Source organism: Sceloporus occidentalis, unplaced genomic scaffold (genome assembly GCF_023333645.1).
Source record: "Sceloporus occidentalis isolate IW3139 unplaced genomic scaffold, rSceOcc1.0.p SCAF_1, whole genome shotgun sequence".
NCBI classification, from domain to species: Eukaryota; Metazoa; Chordata; class Lepidosauria; order Squamata; family Phrynosomatidae; genus Sceloporus; species Sceloporus occidentalis.
Window position 1 is genome coordinate 166,517,074 of NW_028316981.1, and position 23,811 is coordinate 166,540,884.

Below are 23,811 nucleotides of genomic sequence, written 5' to 3' on the forward strand. Positions count from 1 at the left end.
TTCTAGAATATACCATTATAAGCTAATTTAATATTTAGTTTTGACATCCTAAATATTTACATTCAAATAATTCCCTGTTCCTTCTATGTAAAATAGGAGTTTTAAAATAAATTTGTGCTGCCCTCCTCCCTGGAAGTATTGACTTGGAAATTTGACTTTTTAAAAGGTGTTTTATTATCAGTGTAACCTTGGAGGCATGTAAGCTTATGTTTACTGACATTTACATTATATTGGACCCTGGAGGGAAAAGATGGAAGAGATCTGGGAACAAATTAGAGTAAACCAACAGGTAACCAATGATGGTTACACCCTCAAGTGATAACTTAAACATCTGAATGGAACATCACATACAAAGTGGCTCACAACTTTCACAAATGCAATATTTTGCTTTCCACATCCAGCTTGTGGTAATCAAATAAATCCACAGAAATAAAGAAGCACTAGATGATGTATGAAGGCTGAAATTCCCCCAAAGCACCAGATCTCAGCTGATCTTGAAAGCTAAACAGGGTGAACCCTGGTTAGTACTTGGATGGGAGACCACCAAAACATACCAGGTGCTGTAGGCTACATTACAGAGGAACTAGCAAAACCACCTCTAAGTATTCCTTGCCTAAGAAAAACCTATGAAATTCATGGGGTCCCCATAGGTTGACAGGCAATTTGAAGGCACATACACACAGAGATTATGTGTAAGCACATCCCATTTCAGTCCAGTACCCTTTTTATCACATATTGCCCTCACTTAGCTTTTAACTTCTTCCTTGTGACATATTAAATACTTTATAAATGACCCCAGTATAAGCAAAGTTGGTTCATAATGTTTTAAACAGGGCTTCCTTAGTTCTGGTGAGATGAAAGGGTCTGCACTTATGTCTTAACAGAATTTGGTAGATGAAGCTATTCCTGGAATAGGGTGGAAAACACCTTTGTTGTTGTGTGTCTTCAAGTTATTTCTGACTTATGGTGACCCTAAAGTGAACCTATCATGGGGTTTTCTTGGCATGATTTATTCAGAGGAGGTTGCTATTGCCTAGTTTCTCTGTGGCTGAGAGTGTGTGATTTGCTCAAGGTCACACAGTTGATTTCATGGTCAAACTAGGAATTGAACTCTGATCTACAAAGCCATAATCCAACACTCAAATCATTATGCCACATTGGGTCTCATGGAAAGCACCATATCTGAATAATATCTCTTTTCCTCTATGTTGATCTTTTAATGACACAAGAGCAGGGCTATTTGGCAATCTGATCCACCATGCCCAGCATGATTGCTACACTGTATTAAACAAAAACATATCCCCACAATTGTCAATAAATTAAAACCATTATCCATTTATGGTGTGTGTGTATATGTGTGTATTATGTTGTACAGAAATACTTTAGAAGCACATTGTTATGCTAGATTTTCCTGCTCTGGTCTTACTGTGTCCTGATCTTGAAATGGCTCCTGTGGCACAAAAGGAAAACTCAAGTGAGTGATATTCTGAGTTTGAATCCATTCTTAAAGCTAGAGGAGGCCACATTGGATGCCTGGAGTAGGCAATCTTAAACAGAAGAGAAGGGAAAGGATATCTATTGAATAGATGCAGATGTAAGAGCAGCCATTTTATTTTCTTCAGGGCAGTGTGATTCTGAGAGACAGGTTTTCAATAACAAATAATTAGAAGGCACCTCCAAAATTCCTAGAATTATTAAAGAGAAGCTATGCCTAATGGTACAATGATTTGATGAACCCTACATTTTCATAGCACATATTCCTGTGAGTAATGTGGGGTGTAGGTAAGTAATGTACACTTTTAAGAACAAGGTGCTCTACACATCCTCAGAAGAACTTACATCTTGGTTTCTGCTAGACTTTTTTTAGGGTCAAGTTGTGGAAGAGAAAACAAATTGTTAAATTGGATCCTGCCAGGAAAGCCCTCTGCTTAAATTATTATTCTCCCTCATCCAATCCTTCTTTCTAAACATGTGGCCACATTTTGTCCCTATCATCTTGACTTGTAAAATCCTGCTTTCCCTGCCTGTGGTGGTGAAGATGATCACAATACCAGTCAGAGCTGCAGGGTGATCTATAAAGAAGGGTTTGAGTTCTCCCACTGGTGGAAACTGAATTGCTTAGGGGAGCAATGTAATTTTTTTAAAAAAGCTGGTAAGGGCTGGAAGGAGGGAGGGAGAGGACAGCTACTCCACTGGCCACTGACCTCTGAGTGCCCTCACTTAATGAATTCAGATAGACAAAAGCCACAGACTTGGGAAAGGGTGTGTGGCATGGCTGAAGCATCTCTCACCTAAGAGGGGTATCTGCATCTGAGAAAGTAGGCCCAAGTCTAGGAAAGCTCATGCTACCACCTTCTTTCTTTCAGTTAGTCTCAAAGGTGCTACAAGATCCATTTGCAGATTGATTTTACAGACTACCATGGCTATATCTTTGAATTCTCCCCAGAGTACCAGTTCAAATTGACCAGACGTTGTGCTTTCTAACCAGAGAGAAAGCCCAGCACAGATAAAGAAAGATTGGGGGGGGGGGGGCAGACAGAAAGGAGGAAGGGAGTCCTGCTGTAGCATAAGCTAAGGTCTGATTTTTAACACCTTTGCTAGATGAAGAAGAAACCAGTGGGGCTTTGAAAGCTTGCAACTTGTATTTTATGCATTTGGGTTGGCCCAATAAAGGTATCACTATTTGGTGGATTTTGGATGCTATTGTACCTAAGCTAAGGAAGGCATGGTTTGGGGAGCATGCTGCCCTCAGGGAAGTTGCAACACAGATACACAGTCTTTTGGTGTGGGGGTGTGTCTATGCTTGATCCTAGCCAGGCATTCTTCCATCCCACCCTTTGTCCTGCCGCAAATCCACAGGCCTTACTAATCAAACTCCTATTTTGCACATCTCACTAGCAAATCTTCAGAGGAGAAAGAGCAGCTGGGAAGCCCATTTAAGAAACACAACCCCCATCCCACCCCGCATTTGAAAGCATGTGCCATTATTATATACATTTTTATTTTTTTAAAAACACCACAACTAACATCATCTATTCCCCTTCCCAAAGTAGCCTTGTTTCAGCAGGCACAACAAAGGATCAATTTTGCCATGCATGATATCTGACGAAGAGGACAGATGTCCACAGGAGGTTATGGTCCAACAACACAAGTTTAAAATGGCACAAGTCTCCAGAGCATGAGAGAGTCCACTTCTCCAAAGAGTAATCCTGTTTATTTTGACAATCCTTTAACAATATTTTGACTTCTCCCAGTGGCTGAAAAGGCCTGGTTGGTTGGTTGGTTGGTTGGTTGCTTGGTTAGTTTGCCTTTCTTCCAAGTTTCTTTTCTGCCTTTTTAATGAACCCGTATGGTTATTTGAATGCATGGCCAGCGATGACAAGGAATGCTCTTAAACAGCACTTGTACCTAGGTGCAAGTTAACCTTGGACAGAGCCAAGAAATCAGTTGAGGCTGGCTGGGAGACAGGAATCTCTCCCCTTATCTCTGGAAATTGCACCCCTTGAGAGGACATGAGATTGAAAGGATGAACAAACCACACACAAAAATAATCTAAATGCAATAAATCATCAAGCTCGACAGCGATCCAATGAGCCCCTTCTTCTCTGCTCCCTCCCTTCTGCACACACACATGGTGAGGTTCTGAGGAAGGAAAATGTGGCCTCTCTAGACGGGAATTCATCAGTCTGGAACGTAGCCCGCAGGTGAAACTATTACTCTATCAGCTTCTCCCCCTGCCCACATCTTTCTTACTTTCCACCCTCCCTTCTCTCAAAAAGGCCTCTGGGTATGGAGTTACTTCTGGAAGTCAGTGTCTGGAGTGGAGTCTCAACTGACTGAAACCATGGAGAGTCCTTTTCCAAGTAAGGCAAGGAGCAACCACAACAACTAGGGCTCAGGGTTTGGGGCTTGGAAGCTGTGCTTCCTCCCTTGAAAGCCTGGAAGGCTCTAGATGGAGGGGGCACTGTGGTTAGCCCAGCAGTGAAAAATGTGTATGCTGCACATGCTCAGACACCACATGGCTTCCTCACATTGCTGAATTCCAAGTCCTCCCACTGCAAATGGCTTCTGTGGTGGCAGGAGGGGGTATTAAACATAATTGTGGGTTTCTTGATTTTATCAGAGAGGAGGCTCTTCCAATGATAAGGTAAACTTCAAAAGGCAAGTTATCAACAGTCCTGCTGCTTTTGAGATATCTCTTGGTCATTCTACCAAATGGGACTCTAGATTTTTGTCCCCAAGAACCTGTGTGGACATGGGGTGCATCTACACAGTAGAAATAATGCAGTTTGACACCACTTTAATTGCCATGGCTCCATCCTACAGAATCCTGCGATTTGCAGTTTTGTGAGGCACCAGCATTCTTTGGCAGAGAAGGCTAAAGACTTGGTAAAACTACAAATCCCAGGATTCTATAAACTGGAGCTACAGCTCTTAAAGTGGTGTCAAGATGCATTATGTCTACACTGTAGGTGCACTGGGGGAGTCAGGGAGACCAGGTTTCCAATCTCTATCAGGCCACAGAAACTCAGTGGCTGACCTTGAGCCAATCACAAGACAAGGGGAAACCCCCTCTGAAGAAATCTGACCAAGAAAACCCCATTGCAGAGTCTTCCTAAACTGGAAACTATTTCAAGGCACACCACCACAACCACAACCTTCCACCCCCTCAGTTCCTGTCCTAAGGACACTAATGCTTCTCTGAGCAATGCTTATATTTTAGATAAACAATAACATCCAAAATCCACAAAACAGTGATACCTTTATAGGATCAACCAAAATGCATAAAATATGTAATGCAAGCTTTCGAAGCTCCACCGGCTTCTTCATCAGACAAAGGTGTTTAAAAATAATACAGGAGAAACAGTGGATGAAGTGACTCACAGGCCTGCATTTCGTCAAGATGTTGGAGCCAGTCTGAGTATGGAGTATCTGTGCATGCAGCCCAGTCCTCCTTCTGTCCTTGTGGTACTGGGAAACAAAGTATTTTTAAAAGTTTAGGAAATTTAAATTCTATTAGCAAAACAAAAGGGGACTTCCTAAGAGATCCAGGATGTCTCAAGCCCTTAGATATACATTTTAAATACAGTAATGTATGGTGATATCCTTGCTAGAAAGTCACCATAATCTGAGTATAGGACTCTTTCTGAAGATGTTAATTATTAACATCTGTCCATCTGTCCTTCAGAGCAAGCCTAGGCAAGTCTTGGAGCAGATTTTTCCGCTGTTAACTCTGTAGGTAAGGCCTACAGGGAGCCTAACTTGGAAAGTAAAACTAGAACCAGTCTTCAGGTATCTTTCCCTTTCTCAGGAGTTTCATGGCCTTTCAATACTCTGAGGAAGCTACATACCTGGCTGCAGCAAGAGCTGCCTTTTCTTGATGTCTGGGTTTTAAAGCCAGGATCCTCACCACTATTCCTGAGATAGTCAGAGGTTCCCTCCTAAAAAGGCTGGTTAAAGCAGCTTGAATTGTCTGAAGGCTCGCCATTCAATGAGGATCTAGGATTGACTCTCTCTTCTACCGGCAATCTCAGATCACTTCATGGATGCACCGTTATTTACTGTGTATTTTAATGCTTTTATAATATTTTATTGTCACTGTTGGTTTTATGTGTTCTTTCAGTTGTTTGTATTTTAACGTGTTGTGCCGCACCTGAACTTTGAGGAGGCGGGAAAGAATTAATTAATTAATTAATTGGGGAAAACAACATTCCTTTTATTGTTGGGGCAGGTCACAGTGAAAACCATCCAGGTTTAGGGACAGACAAGGAGACAGTCCAAAGGAAGATAACCGAACGGAATTATCTGGGCCAGGAAATATGAGGAAGCCGACCCTCCTGGTACATTTAAACATATAACAATGGTGAAATATAAGGTGAGGGTTTTGTTTGGTTTGGTCTTGTTCCACCTGGGAGAAAGGGGGAGTATATGACCTCAGAAATTATCTTCATCCACTTCTGATGGTGAAATCAAGATCGAGTGTCTCTGTGAACACACAAGCACACAAACACACAGTTCACCCCTTTTCTTTCTTTCTTTCTTTCTTTCTTTCTTTCTTTCTTTCATTAATTACAGCTTCCTCCTTTCCTTTCCCTAGTATTTCCCAACCTTTCGAAAACAAATAATTGTTGGAGCCTTGGAGGATTCTGCTGGCCTCCTGACAGATAGATCTCCAGCAGCCTCCTCCAGCAACAACGCCACACACGTGCTTTCACTTTGGGACCTTCTTCCAAGGAAAGGCCTCCTCCTCCTGGAATGGAGCCCAGAGGCAGCGAGGCTGAAACCCCTGGACTGAGCTGCACCTCTCTTCCCAGCCCTGCGCGGTGGGGCTTTAACCCCATTTGGTCTCCTCCATCCACTAAACCAAAGAAGCCAGGGGATTTAAAAGTAATTTCAAAAAATAACACAAAATCGGCATATACTAAACCAGGGGTGAGCAAACTACAAACCAAGGCTGTTTCTATTCAGACTTTTATCTGCCAAACAGGGAGAAAGAGAAAGCAGGAGCTCTGTCCCCTTCCACATTATTGATATTAGCCACTGGGTGACCTTGGGAAGTCACACATTCTCAGCTCCCAGAAAATCTCGCCTTAAGGTTCACCATAAGTGGGAAATGACTTGAAAGCACACAAGAACAACACATTATTTGACGATCCCTGCAAAAGTTTTTCAGACATAAGACTTCTGACGACGTCCCGATCATCTTCATTATCGCCATCATTTGGCAACCATACCAAAGTTTTGCTAAAGCCAATTTCTGGCTACTTCGGATTATGCTTGTTTTTCTTGTTATGTACCTTCAAGTCCCCTCCAATTTATGGCGACCCTAAGACGTGGGGGGGGGGGGTGTCGGGGTAGGATTTGTTCCGAGGAGGTTTGCCATTGCCTTCTCCTGAGGCTGAGAGCATATGGCTTGCCCAAGGTCACCCCAGTGGGTTTCAATTACTACTACTATTATTGTTAGGCAGTCCCTGCAAGCCTCCTGAGGAACCTAGAACAAGAAGTTGGCCCTTGAACACAGCAGAATTGCCCACTCCTTCTCTCAACTGTGGGAAATCACAGCTGCCTGTTTACTAATGTGTAAACAGAAAAAGACTTGAGAATTGCCCACACCTAGTTTAGGCAATTCCCTTCTTTCCCCATACTCCGTTATAAATAACCCTCAAATCTGTCCTTCTTTTAGCCTAGCCTACCTGTCTGGGCTAGCAGGAAAAATTCTGCAAAGGAAAGGGACTCCAGGATGGAAGAAGGGACTTTGTAGGCTGCCCTGAGCTCTGTCCTTCATTCCTTAATCCAGTGCTTAAAATCCAGGTTTGCCCAAAGGCCGCTTTCTTCCATTACCTGGACTCTGCAAAGGGTATATGCTCAGGGGTGCAAGAGCTCAGCAGCTGAGCACTGGCGCTTGTTGGAGGAGACACACGTGTGAATGTAACACCACAGAGCAAACAGCGCAGACCAGTCTGCCCCCTGCTTTTCCTCGCAGCCTATTCATGCAGCCTTTTCTGGGAAGCTGGAAGAGCCAACTTCCCCCCCCACACACACACCTTCCCTCGGTTTCCCCCACTGACCCTCCGCTGTCAAGGGACTGGTCCTAAATCCCCATTGGAAGTCACTTGCCCTTGCCCTGACCCTCCACAGAAGTTGACCCGGAGTCCCTGGCCCAGCCCCTTTGTGCAGGCCTTGAAAGAAGCTGCAAAGGGATGGAAGAAAGCATGGCGGAAGTGAATGGGTGGGAGAGCCAGCCTGGTGGTGTGGTTGGAGTGCTGGGCTGGGACGCTAGTAGGAGAGCTGGGTTTGAATCCTGTTCAGACATGGAAACCTGTAGCAGTGGCAAACTTCCTCTGAATACATCTTCATTCTACCCCATAAAAACTGTGATAGGTCCTTTTAGGGTTGCCATACAACTAACTCTGGGCAACTTGTGGCCCTATAGACATGTGGGACAGTATTCCATCATCCCACATGCTTGGCTATGCTGGCTAAGGCTGTTGGGAGCTACAGAGGTGCAACATCTGGCTGGCCAAATTATGATTAGCCAGTATTCTCATATTTTTTTCTTGTGGAATCCCACTTTGGGAGAAAGGTGCCATATTAAATAAATAAACAAACAAACAAACTCAGAGCCAAACCCTTTGGTCAAGATCTTGGATTCTGGTATTTTGTCCAGCACTGCTTTTCCGTAAAAGAGGGGAGGGGGTGATTTCCTACTAGCTCCACTCATTAAATCTATGTTACTTCCATGTCAACACAGGAATAATTCCCATGGCATGTAATGAGGCTTAGTCCCAGATAAATGTGAGCCTAAAATATTCTTAAAGTAGAGGAGAGATATTATTACACAAACACACACACGCATACACAACAGCAGAGGTGTTTTCTAGGCCCCAAACATCAGTGGATTTTGCGTCTGGTCTTATTTCTCTTGCAGATTCAACTCGCTTCCAAACCTGCTTAATAACAAATACCTCAAGCTTAAGGGACCTTTGAACTGAATGCTCCTTGTGGCAATTAATGACCCTCTAACAAGGAATTCACAGCACCCACACAACTATGATACCTAGGGTTCCTTGGGAAAGCTTTGATCATTAAACCATTAAATCACTTTCAGGGCTTTAATATTTGTTATGCGAATGTACCAATTCTCTCACCAGGTGTTAAGTGCTGGAGGTATTGCAAAGGGCAAACAAAGAGGATGGTTCCTTGAGGGCTCATGTCCCAGACCTCAGGTTTTATTCCAACCAAAGCAAACCAGGCTTCGATCCCATGATTTCCACTGGAAGGGCCTTAAACACATACTTTAACCTCATCCACTGAAAAGGCCATTGATGTTGCTTTCAAAGGGAGCTGGGTTATTTACTCAATTTTCATTACCCATTCTCCTGCTTTTGCAAGCAAAAGGGCCCTTATTCCAAACATGGCAAGCAGGTCTTAATCCCATATAGCACTGTTATTATTTTTAATGACATGCCTTGCTGGGCATTTTAAAAAGTGACATGTGGGTTTTCAATGGGACATAAATGTCACACAGTTAAACTTGGGTATGGATTCTTCCTGGCAGGAAAATGCCATTTCTCTATAATGAAGGACAGCCCTCCTTCACCCATCTACCTTAAATATTGTTTGGGGGGGGGGGGCACTGATTTCTTCCAAGCATTTCTTCAATCCCCAAGCATTAAGGTGCAGTGAGACGTTCAGCGAGACTTGCCCCTCAAGTTTAGGATTGATGCCTTGAAAAGCAGTGGGTATGAAACTTCCCTCTGAGAAAATATGAAGGAGACCAAGCTGTGCTACAGAAAAGAAGGCAGGTGAAATGATCCTCTCAACCAATAATTTGCTGTCCAAAGGTATTTTAGAGCCTCCAGCATTGGCAGCATATAACCTTAAATGCTATTATATAACCATAGAACACTGTCATCCATTCAGGGAACTTCGGGGATGTCATCCTGATAGGATGGAGGGAATGATCAAGGAGGAAGGTGGTGGACAAAGTTTGGGATGACAGCAGGGCTGGGCCTGGAAGAGCAGTCTTCCCTACCATGTTCAACCTGAAATGGGTCGTTGTTTCCCCTTGGCGTAAAATATTAACTAATTAATTTTTTTAAATGCATACAAGAAAAGTATATTTCTAGGTGAGCAAGTTGTCTCCTGAATCAGCTGCAAATGCCAATATCATTTTTAAAGAATTAAAGTAGGGGATCTGCAAAGGGGTGTGAGTGAAAAGTGCCCTTTCCTGCAAGTAAGGTCAGTAGGAGTCCTGAAATGGTGGGGGGATAAGGTTCCTTCCCCTGGGCTCACAGGGGATCTCCTCCTTTACTTCATAAAAAGTAAAGGTGGAGAAAGCTTGCCAAGGAGTCCTGTGTTCTCCTGCAGGTTTTTAACTGCCTCTGCCGCTGGTCACCAACTGGGATCAGGGAGCATTAACCATCATCCATGTCCAGTAGGGACCTAAAGAGAGGAAGCCCTGTTGTGGAAACAGCTTTGCAATGGGAGAGGGGATACTTTTTCCTACTTGTCCCATTTGCTACAGCTGGACTTCAAGCTTGGCCGGGCAGAGTTGCCAAGGTGTCACCAGGTCAGCCGGTGTTTCTCACATACACACACACACACACACACACACACACACCCTTTGCTAGAAGTATGTGGGGTTCATCCAGACAAAAAGCCCAGAGAACCAAGGGAGGATAAATAGCTTTTGAAGGATCCAGGCGGAACAGGGACAAGCTGTTTCGCAACAAATGTCAGACGTGGTGGCTTGTTCCATAGAGACTAATGGGGTTTTAGGAACGAAGGGAGAACATTTCAGGCATCCTCGAGCCCTGCCTCTCCCCTCTCCCCATCTTTCCTCAGTTACACTAATCTGATGATCTACTAGGAAGGAATAGGTAGTAGCAGCAACAGTCAGGGCCTAGATCTAACGATTTAAAATGGTGCACAGCGATCTTTGTTGTGGACCAGCTGGGTTAGGAGCGAGAAGAGGGCTAGATTCTGTAAACCATTACACAACATACATATATCACACGTAGGCTTGTGGATATGCTTAAGCATATGAGATCTAGGTGTATGTCTATAAACACATGAAAGTACACACATTTAATAGGAAGAATACAGCAAGGAGGAAAAGCATTTAACATCGCAGGATAAACACACACACATCCCAGTTCTGCTTGATAAAGAGCGCTGTGAAAAGAAGGCGATCCTTTCCTCTGTCTACAGCCAAGCTGGGTTATAAAAGTGTTGGCTGGGTCAGAGGTTTCTGCGGAGTCTAGCCAGAAGTTCTCTCTTGCAAGCAAGGCCAAGACAATTTCCCTGAGAAGACTTCAGGAGAGTCTTTTCGAGAGCAGGGAGTCGTCCCTTCCGCTTTCTTACCAGAAGTACTTTCTGAAATCCTCAAGACTCCACCAGAGTTGGTGGCTTCCAAAGGAGCCGTCTGAACCGCTGGTGGAAAGGAATGGGGTCAGTCCTCCAAAACCTCTTTACAGGTTTTCCAACAGAGGCCATCTGTCAGGGATGCTTTGATTTGGATTTCCTGCATGGCAGGGGGTAGGACTGGATGGCCCTTGCGGTCTCTTCCAACTGTATGAGTCTATGATTCTATGATTCGGTCTCACCTCACTCTGTTCCATTCTGAAGGGCAGCCAAAATCAACGACCTTACTTTCAGTGGGGTGCTTTGGTCACCTTTAGTTAAGCATTTTTTTATTCTTTAACAGCTCTTGCCTGTTCACATCCATGTGGATTTTCCTCCTGGACTGTCACCAGTCCTGATTTACAGTGTTACAGGCCTACTGACAGACAACTAAATCAAGGCTGGGCCACGAAAAACCAGTGGGTGACCTAGGACAGCCACACTCTCTCAGCCCAAGAGGAAGGCAAGGGCAAACCTCTGTGACAGGAGTTGACTTGAAGGTACAAAACAACCAGACCAGCCTATATCTCTCTTCGTAGTTCAAAGCAAAACTCAGCAAAGCTTTGCAGATGTGAGTGTGGAAAGGAGATCAAGAGATATAACCCTCTGGGACAGAACTTTCCCTTTCTGCTTTTGTCACGCAATGGGGCCAACTCACATCATTTAAAAAAAAATGACATGAGCCAAAAGCTGGGAAATGTACCTGTATAGTGCATGCCAGGGAGAAGCCTTTCTTACAAGTAACAACAGCAGGATAGGAGGGTGGGTCAGTGTGAGAAGACATTCTTAGAAACAAGCTACATTGATATCTCCCTAGCAAGATAGTGGAGTAAGATTTAGGTCAAGTGAGGTTATGGTCAGCATGACAACCTGCTCCCTCTCCCATCAGCCTCAGCCAATATGTCCAGCAATCAAGAGAGATGCAAGTTCCAACAACATATAACCACAGATTGACCAACAGCAACATATGACCACAGATTGACAAGTACAATGTAAAAATCGTTCCTCAGTCAACCCTCCCCTTCAAAGGAGAGAGGGCTTGGTTTCCTGTAGAAATCAAGTGCAACCCCCCCTCCCTAGTTTATTTCAACAGGGTCACCCTCTCAAACCCAGAGCTATCTACATATGTATAGACTCACACATATACAAAGATATTTTCCATAGGTAATTTGAACACATGCAGCACAAACACTCGGCCCCGGCAGTGTTTTTAAGGTGTGTGTGTGGGGAGGGGGGGGTCCAAGACTAGTAGAAGGGTCAGTATGCATGTTGCGGACTTGCATGCTTCTTTAAAAAACAAAACAGTAAAAAGCAGAGAATACCGTGAATATCGCCACCAAGTAAAGCGTTTACTACTATGACTAACGTGAAGACAAGGCAAAATACTAAACTAAATATCACAAATATTACAAAACTGTTCAAAGCATAAAATTAATAATAATCAGGGATACAATATTAAGTGAATATAAAGATGACTATACTCTGGGAAATTTTGACTGGTAGTTCCTTAGAGGGCCAACAACTCAGGAATATTGGAGGGGGGGGGGCTCAGTCTCCCTAGACTAGCCTTCTTCTGTTCCGAGGCCTATGCAAGAAGTACCCCAGAAATATAAATATGCCCACAGATCAGGACAGGAGGAGTCCTGAACCACTGGATTTAGGTATCAATATAGGCAACTACATCCGACAATTTAATCCAATAGAAACACACACACACACTGTCACGTTTCAGTCCAGATTCTTGGGACCAACTTTCGTGAGAGCTGAGCCCAGGGCCCATAACTCTATGGAGACTATCAAGGCCTTCTAAAAGTAACCGTACATAGTTTGGAGACTTGCCTCTTTCCCCCAATGAAATGTGGCACTTTAACTCTACCGGCTTATAGCAAGATACTAAGGGCTCAGGCCCCAAACGAGAATAAATGTACTGAGTCAATGGGGAGTAAGTGTTGAGCTAACAAGTCTCGTTGGTTCCGCAGGTCTATAGCCGGGATGGACCATTGGATTTAGCCACGAGTCTTTTATTTCCATTTATTTCATTCAAGGGCGAAAGGAATGAAGTTTGAGTCCCACTCTGCCACTGGTAATAGAGACTTTAAAATGCTTAAAGTCCTGACGAATTTCCTGCGGGGTAGCCCTGCACCCCTGTTGTACCAAAAGCAATAAAGAGTCCAGTGGCACCTTAAAAACTAACACATTTAGCAGGGTGTAGGCTTCCCTCCACTACTTTATCTTTTTGAATACCTGAAGTGTTAGCCTTAACTAGCAGGCAGATAGAAGGATGGATGGATAGACAGACAGACAGATAAATAGATGGGTATAAGTTGCAGTGGGATGAGTGATTTGCTGCATTGCATACGTTCCCAGATCGGTGCTAACAACCACCCTATCAGCCACAGTCCTCTGTGTGTATGTGTGTGTGTGTGTGTGTCTGTGTGTGTGTGTGTGTGTGTTGACCAGCCTAGGAAAACGTTTTCCTGAGCTGTGGAATCTAGTCCAAGAAAGATTAGATCACAATAACATCTGCAAATATTTAATCCATCACCAATCGCATGCAAACCCCGAAACCGCACAGGGGCCCCGATCCATCCCTAAGTAGGAGGAAAAGTCCCAAGACGCTGCTCTTTTGGGTTTCTACTCCTGTAGAGCTCGCCTCCCGGTAAAGATACCACACGCAATGGACCTGGGCCTTCAGGTCTTCTGGAAGTCAGAGGCTCAGATCCCGTCGCTCTCTTAAAGTCAAGGTCAGTTTTTGCTGTTGACCTGAGAGCTGCGGTAGGGACGCCCCCTTTCTAAACCCCCCCCCCATGGATCTAGGACTAAGTCTCCCTGGATTGCTAGAGGACACTTTCCTGGGGGTCGGGATTGGTTTGGCTTTTTAAAAAATGGCTTGAACACACCTACTTGGGAGTAAATTCTCTCGTCAAGGAACGGATCTCCCTCCCTCCCAAGCTTGTTAGGTGGAGAATGGAGCAAAAGGTCTGCAAACTCAGTCTTTTCGGCCGGTAAACATCTACCGCCCAGACTTGAGAGAAAAGGCGCCTGGGGGCTACAGACAGGTAAACAGACACACACATCCACAGGGCCCCACACAAGTACACAAACCTCCTGTGGTTTATCTTTCCCGGCGCTGCCTTGATGCGAATCCCAAGATTAAGATTATGTTCGACCCATTTTAGGAAGAAGGTGTCTCCCGTGCCCAGCGAGATGGTTTCCAGATAGAGGCGAAAGTGCTTATGTTTCCGAAGGTGCCTCGGTGCCTAGCCCCAGCCCCAGCCCCAGCCCCGGGAGAATAAACAGTCGCCCCAGCAAGGCAGTATTTCTTCGGGTGTGGTTGGGGAATGTGGCAGGAGAGGATTCCGAGAGCGAGGGAGGAGAGAAAGGCTGAGAGAGAGAAGGAGGGAAGGGAGAAAGAGACTTGGCTTAGGTGGCCCCGATTTGGGGGTTCAAACGCTGCAGGATGCTCTGCGATGCCCGACTGGGCCTAAATATGTCTTCTATAATACTTATAAAAGACCCAGTTTGAAGCAAGAAGGAGAGGACGAATTCAATCTTTCGGCCCGAAGACCAACCGGAGTTGATGGGTCTTGGGTTTTTAATACAACTAGGTTACAACCAGCGAGATCCACACTCCGCGTAAGCATCCAAAGGAGGATTCCCGGCTCTAATCCTATAGTCCACAGCCTGGGAGTAAGGCTCAGGGCCTATTGCGGGAGTCCATGCTTAGAATCTCCCTATAGTGTTGTGTTGTGTTTTCAGGTGTCTCTTAGCTCTTCTGCAAACCTGGAGTCAAATGCGTTTAGGTTGAAGCCTATAACCCAGTAAAACAAAAACCGAAGATTTCTCACCCCATAGCGCCTTGATTTCTCAAACGCTTCCCCTCATTTTAAAAAAGAAAATCCAATTCATCGCTAAAGAAACCTAGCGCCCGATCCTAAAGCCTGAAGGCGCTTTCCGTTTCACTGAAATGGGCCTCCGGGAAAGAAGACTGTTAAGTCTCCTATTGAAGCAGGATGGCTCTTAAGGGTGAGTATGGTCTCCGGATCAAGGCTATTGACCTGAGAGTGAATTTCCTTGAACTCAGTGCCACTTCTCTTCGAGGGTTGCGCTGGAAAGGGCGAATCCTCTTGAGCTCAATGGGACTCCTTTCCGAGTCCCAGAAAGCAAGCAGGCCAGCCAACTAGCCAGGCTGCGGATTGCATTTTTGGCCGGATCGTGCCCTTTCTTTGGGTAGTTACGTCCCATTGAGCTCAACAGGCCATCACTTCTGCTGTTGGGGCAATTTTGGACGTATTTACTCTGACTTAAGAGCCAACCTGGAGTTCCAGGGGGCTTACTTCCTTTGAAACCTGTTTAGGACTGCAACCTTCTGAAGTCCCTTTGCCTCCAAGTTGCCTCCAAATTTTGCTTGCAATCCGCAGCCTGGCTAGTTCGCTGGCCTGCTTCGCTTTCTGGGACTCTTTCATCTCTTCTCTCCCCTTCTCCAACACACACACACCGCCTTATCAGCTCTTTTGCTGGAGATAAACAATGCCAGTCATTGAACGTGTACAAACGAAGCCCTTCTCTCTAACCTCAGGACCTCAAGCGCTTAACGCGTTTCAATCTGTTCCTTCCCAAACTCCTCGGCAGACCCAGGGGCGAATCCAGCCCAGTTGCATACACAAAAATACAGCTTTCCAGAAGACAGAGGAGAGAGAGAAGGGGGGGGGGGGACGCCCAAAAAGACATACAGCCTGTGTCCAGTGCTGAAAGGTCTGCTGTTACTTGGCACTTGAAAAGCACTAAATAAAATTTCATCTAACTTGGAAAGCAGCTTCTGGATCGACGCCGGGCCTACTATAGAGAACAGCTCCCGAAGCCAAGGGGTGGCTTATACACTCGAGGTCTTGGCATTTCCACCAGGACTGCGAGACTAGTGTAAGGTCTTTAGAGTGACTGTTCACAGAACATGTTTTCAAGTTAGCGGGTGTGCTACTTGTTAAGCATACTTGTTAAGGAAAGACAGCTTCCCTGTAGGGAGGAAAGCACCCTATAAAAACCCTCAGATTTGCCCCCTTTGCAGCTCGATCCTATGGGGATTTATCCAGAAGGCAATCTCCATGGAATTAGGGCCAACCTAGGAATTGCCCTCAGATAAATGTAGTTTTTGGGAGGCATACTCAACCCAAATCTCGCATTAAGAGTATAAACCAGGGCTATAGCAGAGATGTGGGGACTCATATCTTTCACAGCCACAGAAATAATTGGAGATTTCTCGCGGCTTAGTCGGTCGGGTTGGGGAGGAAATGCCCTGCTAGGTTTCCTTGTAGGTAACTCCAAGAGAAAGAAAAGATATGGGCAGCTGGTGCTTATGACTCTTTACTGGGAAGGAAGACCCACCGAGTGCTTAAACTGAAGCCCTGGCTCCACCAAAGTGTTACAAAAAACCGAGTGACAAGATGGAAATCAGTGAAAGAAGCAGAATGCACCTCTATATCTGACCTCTAAAATCCCTCTATGTAAATGTAAAATATAACCCTTCATCCTCTTTCACGGAAGCCGCAGGTCCAAAACAGATAAAAGGAACATCATGCTCCGGAGCAGGCGTTAGGCTAAAGGTAGAACTAATCAGAGCTACAATAATATTTTTATTTAAAAAATCATCACCTCCCTAAATTTTACTTCCAGGTGAGTCTTACTACCTTACAGCGGGATCAACCCTAAAGATACAGACAGGGCACGAACCTATAGCCATGTTTATGCAGAAAGAAATCCCACGGATTGTTTCGGTGGCACCAACAACCTGAAATGTGATTTGCGGTTAAATTCTTAAGACCTCAGTGGAATCGGTTAAATATAAAACTTTCATGATCAAAGTGTCCATGTATTCTGTTACTATTATGACAGTCATGTAGGAGCTTTCCCTGGCTAATTGGACTGCATATTGGATTGCTGTTAATCAGCATGTGCTCCTTCCTTCCTTCCTTCCTTCCTTCCTTCCTTCCTTCCTTCCTTCCTTCCTTTTTTCTCTCCATCCCCCTCTCCCTCTCTTCACTGTCTATCCATATATCCCTTCCTTCCTTCTTTCCTTCCTTCCTTCCTTCCTTCTCTATCCATATATCCCTTCCTTCCTTCCTTCCTTCCTTCCTTCCTTCCTTCCTTCCTTCCTGTCTATCCATCCCTCTCTTGTTCTCTCTCTCTCTTTTTCTATAAACACAAACAAGCACTGAGTTCCAAATAATAATATGGATGGGAGGTGGTGTGTAAAGCACCCCTCCATCATGACAGGCCCTGGCTAAAGTTGGCCTCCAGACTTAAGAGCTCTTGCCAAACCAGTAAATTAACCTGCTGCTCCGCACCATTGTCCCCCAACAGCCAGACCTCGCAAAGTAGTCCTCCCCCCCACCGCCCTCCGCCAGCAAGCCAACCCTTCCTTTGTTCTCCTGTCCACATTTGGGGTCGTGACCTCGTTTAGAGGCCAACCCAAGAGTAAACATTTTAGTAGAGCTTCTTTAAATATTTATTTGAGAGATGCTCCGAGTAAGCCAGTTCGGGAGGGTCTGAAGAGGAGGCCGAGTGTCCAAGTAAACCCTCTAAGTCCTCCGTAGGGCCGGCAGAGTTGTAGGCGAGATGTTCTCCTCGGAACAGAAGAGATCTGTATGGGAAATTCCTGTTTCTGGATACATGCTGGAGGGTTAAAGGGCCAGACCCGAACAGAGGAGGGCTAGAGAGGCAGGCACAGCTACATACATACAAGGCTAGTCTACTCTACTCAGGAGAGAACTTCTACGGAAGGAAACCAAATAGCAACTTCTCAGACCACGCTCCGTGGGCTAAACCCAGTAGTCCTAGCTATAGATCCATTGTGACTTGTTCCTCGCGACAGGTTTGAGTCCAAGCGATTCCAGTTGGCCTAGGCTACATTGCATTTAGCTCCCGTGCATTTCTGCAGGTACAGACAACCCTCCCTGCCCATAGATATATATTTACACACACGCCGTATACACACAGGAGTAGAAGGAGAAAGGGAAAGATCCTTCACATCTTTGCCTATATGTACTGGGCCTGAATAGGCTTACTCCTTCAGTTTGATCTTACATGTATAGGGAAATCCATCAAAAATACTAAAATATCTGTTTCTGATTATCCCCGTTGATGCCCTAAGAACTGGCCTGCCTTATAGGAACTCAGCACTGGTTGGTTGTTATGCGGCCTGGGATGGGTGGGTATGTGAGAGAGAATGGCAATTGTTGTTGGTTTTTTTAAATATATTGCTGGTTAAGAAGGCAAGAGCCCTGGGAAGCCAGCCCGAAACCTGTGAGAATATATTCCTTGGGAAGGGGTGTCCTGCGTGGAAGGGAGGTAAGACCTACTGCAAGCGATAGGAAAGGAAAAAAGAGAATAAAGAAGGAGCTTCCCTTTGCTTCTGGAAGCTTCAAAACCTAGACTCCTTGCCAGAAGAAAGGAAAATGGCCTCGGACAGGGTGACCAGGCGTCCTCTTTTTTCTCCGGACGTGTCCTCCGTTTCAATCTTCTGTCCAGGAGGGATTTCAAAATGAAGCCTGAATTTACATTTATGTGAATGTTTTGAGCTCTTGTTGTCGTGTCCTCCATTTTCTTTCCATGTCTTCTATTTTGTGGTGCCTTGTCCTCCTTTGCAGAGATGAGGTCTGGTCACCCTGGCCCTGGAGGAAGGAGCCCTTCAAGGATGGCGGGGCCTTGCTTCTGAATCCTCCGGCGGAGGGCTGCTCTGTGGCTTTCCCTTTTCGCCCTTCGCCTGGCGCTTCATCTGACATTCCCCTCGCCTCCCTCTGCCTGGCAGGCTCCCTTTATTTACAGCCCTCGCCGGTGGGGCTCAGTCTCAAAGGTTAATTGTTGTGTGTTCTTCTACCAGGTCAATAATTTTCCTGTTTTTCTTGGAACAAACAAGGCGAGGGGGATGGAGGGGGGAAACTTTTCTAAGATCTGGAAGGATAGCGGGAGACCCTCTAACAGGATTTAACTGAAGGGATGAGCTTGCCCCTCTTTATGAAGGTGGGACCACGCTTGAACCCTCCCAAAATTATCTGCAGGGGAGTAACTGTGGTTTCCTTTAGGATCTGTCTGCTGCCAGTCTCCTTGGCCATAAAGGCAGGACTGAAGGAAGGCTAAGGTGCAGGAGATCTTTATGGGCACAGCTTTCTGTGCCTGATAGCTAGGTGCTTCTGCACACTTAACAAGCCCAGACCCATAGCCTTTCCTTATTATGCTCTTTCCTTAAGGAGAGGGGTTTCAGCTAGACAGCATTGGCAGGGAAGCCGAGGAGAAATGAATGCTACTGGCTTTAACTTTCCACCCTAAAACCCTGCATTTCTAGATCTAAGGTGGGGGGGAGCAGAAAGTACTAGACAGAAATGGCCATACTGAGCCTGAGATTTTGGGATGGGGACACAAGATCTTCTGAATCCCAAATAGTTCATAATCCCACTCGCTTGCTCTCTTCCCCTCCACCCTTTCTTTCTGTGATGTGGCACAGATACAACCAGTCCCATCTGGAGAAGCTCAGCTGGAGGGTTTTGTGGAGTGAGGACGGTTCTCTTTCTTTCAAGAGAAATCTAAGTAAGGTCTAAATGTGAGGCAGAGAAGAACCCACTCAAGTTGAATTTAACAACCTTCCTTGTTGCTTGTAGCTGCAAAGGGAGGGGGAAATCACAGCTTTACAAGTTTATGAACTATGTCTCTAGTGTGGACAAATTGTTGCCCTCTATAATGCTAGAACTTGGAGGGTCACCCAATGAAATGGGTTCAAGGTGGGTTGAGGAGAGGCAGAAAAGAAAGTAAAACAGAGACAAAGAGAGACAGGGGCAGGTAAGGATTCTCATGGAGTTCACTCATGGGAGATGTGGTGGTGGCCCATCTATCAAAGGGGATAGAAAATTCAGGGAGAGAAGTTGAATTCAGGGAGAGAATAGTCACAAGTCATTGGCACTTCCCATGGAACAGAAGTATCAGCCCTCTGAATGTTGCTTGCTGGGAACAAACAATAACTTGTTATTGTTAACTGCCCTCAAGTTGACTTTAACTTATGGCAAAGCTATGAATGAGAGACCTCTAAGTCACCCCTTCCATCAGCAGCCCTGCGCAGTTCTTGCAGACTTAAAGCTTCCCTGATTGAGTCTATCCGTCTGTAATGGAGTCTTCCTCTTTCCCTACTGCCTTTTACTTTGTCAACAATAAATATAATCCAACAATAAATATAATCAGACTTTCCAGCAACATCTCTGGATTAGATGGAACCTTGAGTTGATCCAGCAACACACTCCCGGTGTTGTTAAGATCCTTTTGATGGAGACAGCGCATGCTCTCAGTTTCACCAATATTGTGAGGCATACATGACCAGGATAGCTATAAACTCTATTTTTCCCTATGCAACCTAATTGTATTAATAAATGCTTAAGCATGGATATGCTCCACCTTATGGACTTGCTTCTTTGGGAGTCTTTGTTTCTCATGCTGTGGCCATACATTTAACTTAAAGGTCTATGAGCACAGTATAAGTACAGCATTGTATACTGTCACCCAGCCCTTTGATTTTAGCATCCATCCATCTATCTATCTATCTATCTATCTATCTATCTATCTATCTATCTATCTATCTATCTATCATATAGTGGGTTCAGTCCACACCACTGAAGCTGAGGTGAGTTGTTCCACAGACTCCCATGGAGCGTGGATTACACCCTGTATTTATTTGTCCCTGCATGTATTTAAAAGGACATCTATTTGGGCAGATAACATTACAAACACAAGAGCAAACCTCCTTAGCCTCCTTGGGATAAAAAAGAGAATCAAAAACATTTTTAAAAAGGCAAGTTGAGAAGGATGGCTTTTGTTTGCATATTTCCTTTTATTGAAAAAAAAGAATATATAGAACAACATATATCACAAAAGGGAATGTAGAAGGATTATATACACTGATCCAGCTTGCACTCCCTTGAGGTGGGGATGGGATTGCACGTACTGATGGCAGCAATGGTGCTGTTAGGGTCTGTCACATCAGGCAGGCTTTTCCTGAGGGAGCCAAATAGCTACTGGGCAGCAGCAATAGTCTGTGGTGGTGGGGTCTGTGTGTGTGTGTGTGTGTGAGAGAGAGAGATTGAGAGAGAGAGAGAGAGAGAGAGAGAGAGAGAGAGGATTTTGAACTCTCACTAGAAGTGAAGATTATTAATCTGAGGCTTTCCTACTTTGGACGTATCTTGGGAGGTGACTCAAAAGACAATCATGTTAGGTAAAGTGGAAGGGAGTGGGGAAAAAGGAGACTGCACTAATGATGAACTGAAACAATCAAGAAAGCCAGGGACCTGAGTTTACAAGTCCTGAGCAGGGCAGTGAATGACTAGGGCTTCTGGAAGTCTCTTATTGATAGGGTCCTCATTGACAGCAAATAACAAACCAATGTTGGCCAGAGAAGTATGCACACATCCGTGTACACACTTGGTACAGCCAGATAAAATGTACTGCTTTTGGAAAGGCAGAAACTTTACCTTTGGTAGGGCACTGCTGGATCTTCTAAATAAAAAGTGTCTTGTTTTTCCAAAGTTCTTTCTCACAAGTACATCTTTTTTCAGGACAGAAAGACCACTCATACTTTTCCACAAAGAATACAAAGCCGTACCAAGTGTGTACGTGTTTAAGATATAGGAAAAATGAGAGGGAAGAAAGGCAAGGAGGAAGGCAGCATTTGCCAGAAATTGTGAATGCCATTAACATAAGGGCTGTTGGCTGTTTGCAAGGAAATACTAGTCTTTCACTAAAGTCCCAAAATGTTTGGTTTGGTACCTTGCCCATCAAAATAAATCAAGGCGACAGATTAGGAAGTACATAAAACTATATCTCTGGATAATGATATACGAGACCACAATAAATATAAGTTACATGTTGAAGCTGCTTGGCAGTTATGGTTGGAAACCCGTAACTCATTCGTTTAACCCTGGCGGAATGTTTGTCTTTTAATTACAATTAAGCAGCTTTCTCGAGCATCTCTTCCTGGCGAGGAGAAGCGGCTGGGAGGAAGAGGAAGGGGAGAGAGACACTGGAGAAGGGGAGAGAGTGGAGGAAAATCGGGTGGGACATAATTTGAGAGCTGACCTTTTGTAGGAAACTCAACTAGTCTACCTTATGCTGGAAGTGGAAGGGGTTGATGTGAAGGAGAGAGAGAGAAGAGGTGCCTGCGTTTTCAAAGCCCATGGATGAAAAAGCATTGGCCAGCTGGAGCTATCCTACCCACCACCTTTCTGCTTTCTGTCCCAAGCACTGTCTGAGGACGGTTACAGAGGAATATGTCTCCTCTTAGCCTCTGGAAAGTTTCTATTGCCTGTTTTTATCTCCTACTATCAAACAGGGGCCTTTTCCAATGCCCTCTTTTATGGCCAGCGAAGTCCCTGTGAAATGCTCCCCACACTGCTGTTAGAAGAAGCGTTTCTTGTTACTACCGAAGCATTAAAGGAAAAACACACACAGTCCCAAGCGAGGAACAACAACCACCACAACAAAAATCTAAATCAACGGCTTATTGATTCACACAGAAGTGTGGGAGGGTGTCCTTTTGCAGACTTCCGGAGTGTCAAACCCAAGTTCCCATGTTCAAGGTAGCCTGGGTTAAGACCTGATTTCCGAAGGTAAGAAAAGGTGGTGTTTTGTTTTGTTTTTTAAAAAAGGATCAACCATGAAGCAATGCAATGGAGGCTATGAGATAGGAAGGAGAGCTTTTTGAAACCTTGCCCACTTGTGGCAAGGAAAGGAAAGAAACCCAAAGGTTGGAAACACAAGGGTGGGTCCCTGGGGGGGGGGGGGGTAATGGAGCCAGATCCTGCCAAGGATGATCCACTGAGCTCCATGGAGATAGGAAGAGCCTCGACATCAGACAGGTCCCTCAGCTCCAAAGCACTCATCCCCCAAGGGCTGAGCTGTTGCTGGCATGGTCCATGCTCTCCCCCTCATAGTCCCACCCAGGCACCCATTTCTCCCACTTACATCTGCCAAGGCAACGATCCAGACCCCTTCCCTTGCCTCTAGAACCCTTTCTTCCTGGTTGCAAGAGAAGCCACGCAAGGTCTGAGACCACTTTGGACAGCCGGACATAGATTCCCTGTTTACAAAGTACAGAGAATCCTGATGAGGACGAAGATGACAACGACCACCACAACTACAACTGCAGCATCTTGAGACGGTCCTCTCTTTCTGTCTTCAGAAGGGGGGGGGTAAAAAGGGGGTAAAATGCAAGCTACTTACTTGGCGTTGGAAACTTTGCTGTTGCCAGCCCAGCTTTAGCCAGCTGGGGAAACCTCCCAAGCTGATCGGAAGGCGGGAAAGAGAGGAGAAGGGAGGTTTGGCCGAAACTTCACCCTGCCTTCTTTTTCTCTGGGGTTATTTTGGTGGCCACACAATGCCATCCACACGCATTGAATCTGCCCAAAGCCCACTCTCCCTGCCCTCCCTCCGCCTCTCCCCTCCCTTCCCCACCCATCCGGCTTTCCATTACTATGGTAAATTTCGGACAAAGAGGCTAAAACACTGGCGATGCCTTGAAATGTGTGTCGGGCGCCTAGAAGGTACACGTTGGGAGACTGAGCCCAGGTCACTGGGGGCTCGGAGGTCAGCCTGCGTGGCTAGAATAAAACTGCTGGCGTAGAAAAGTTGTCCTCTGGCTGAACCCAATCCCCCTCCCTTTTACTCGAACTTCAGTGAAGTACCTTTCAGGCTCCCAACATGGAGGCGTCAAAAAGCTGAGAGAGAGAGAGAAAGAGAGAGAGAGAGGAGAAAAGAAAAGAAAGGGGGGGGGGAGACTATGGGACAGGCTGTTTTTATCTCATGATATCCCCCCACTTTCTTTCTCTCCTTCTTCCTTTTATAACTCATTCATAATCTCCCTACTTTGGAAGGATT

General features: G+C 45.3%; 1 long non-coding RNA gene across 2 annotated transcripts in view; it reads right to left on the reverse strand.

The window, feature by feature from the left end:
• The window catches only part of LOC149322660 (uncharacterized), a 169,279-nt gene that overhangs the window by 88,971 nt on the left and 56,497 nt on the right, over nt 1-23,811 (reverse strand). For both annotated transcript variants that reach the window (XR_016272019.1, XR_016272018.1), the window contains exon 2: nt 4,885-4,971. This is a non-coding gene — a long non-coding RNA (uncharacterized LOC149322660). The remainder of the gene's footprint in view (nt 1-4,884; nt 4,972-23,811) is intronic.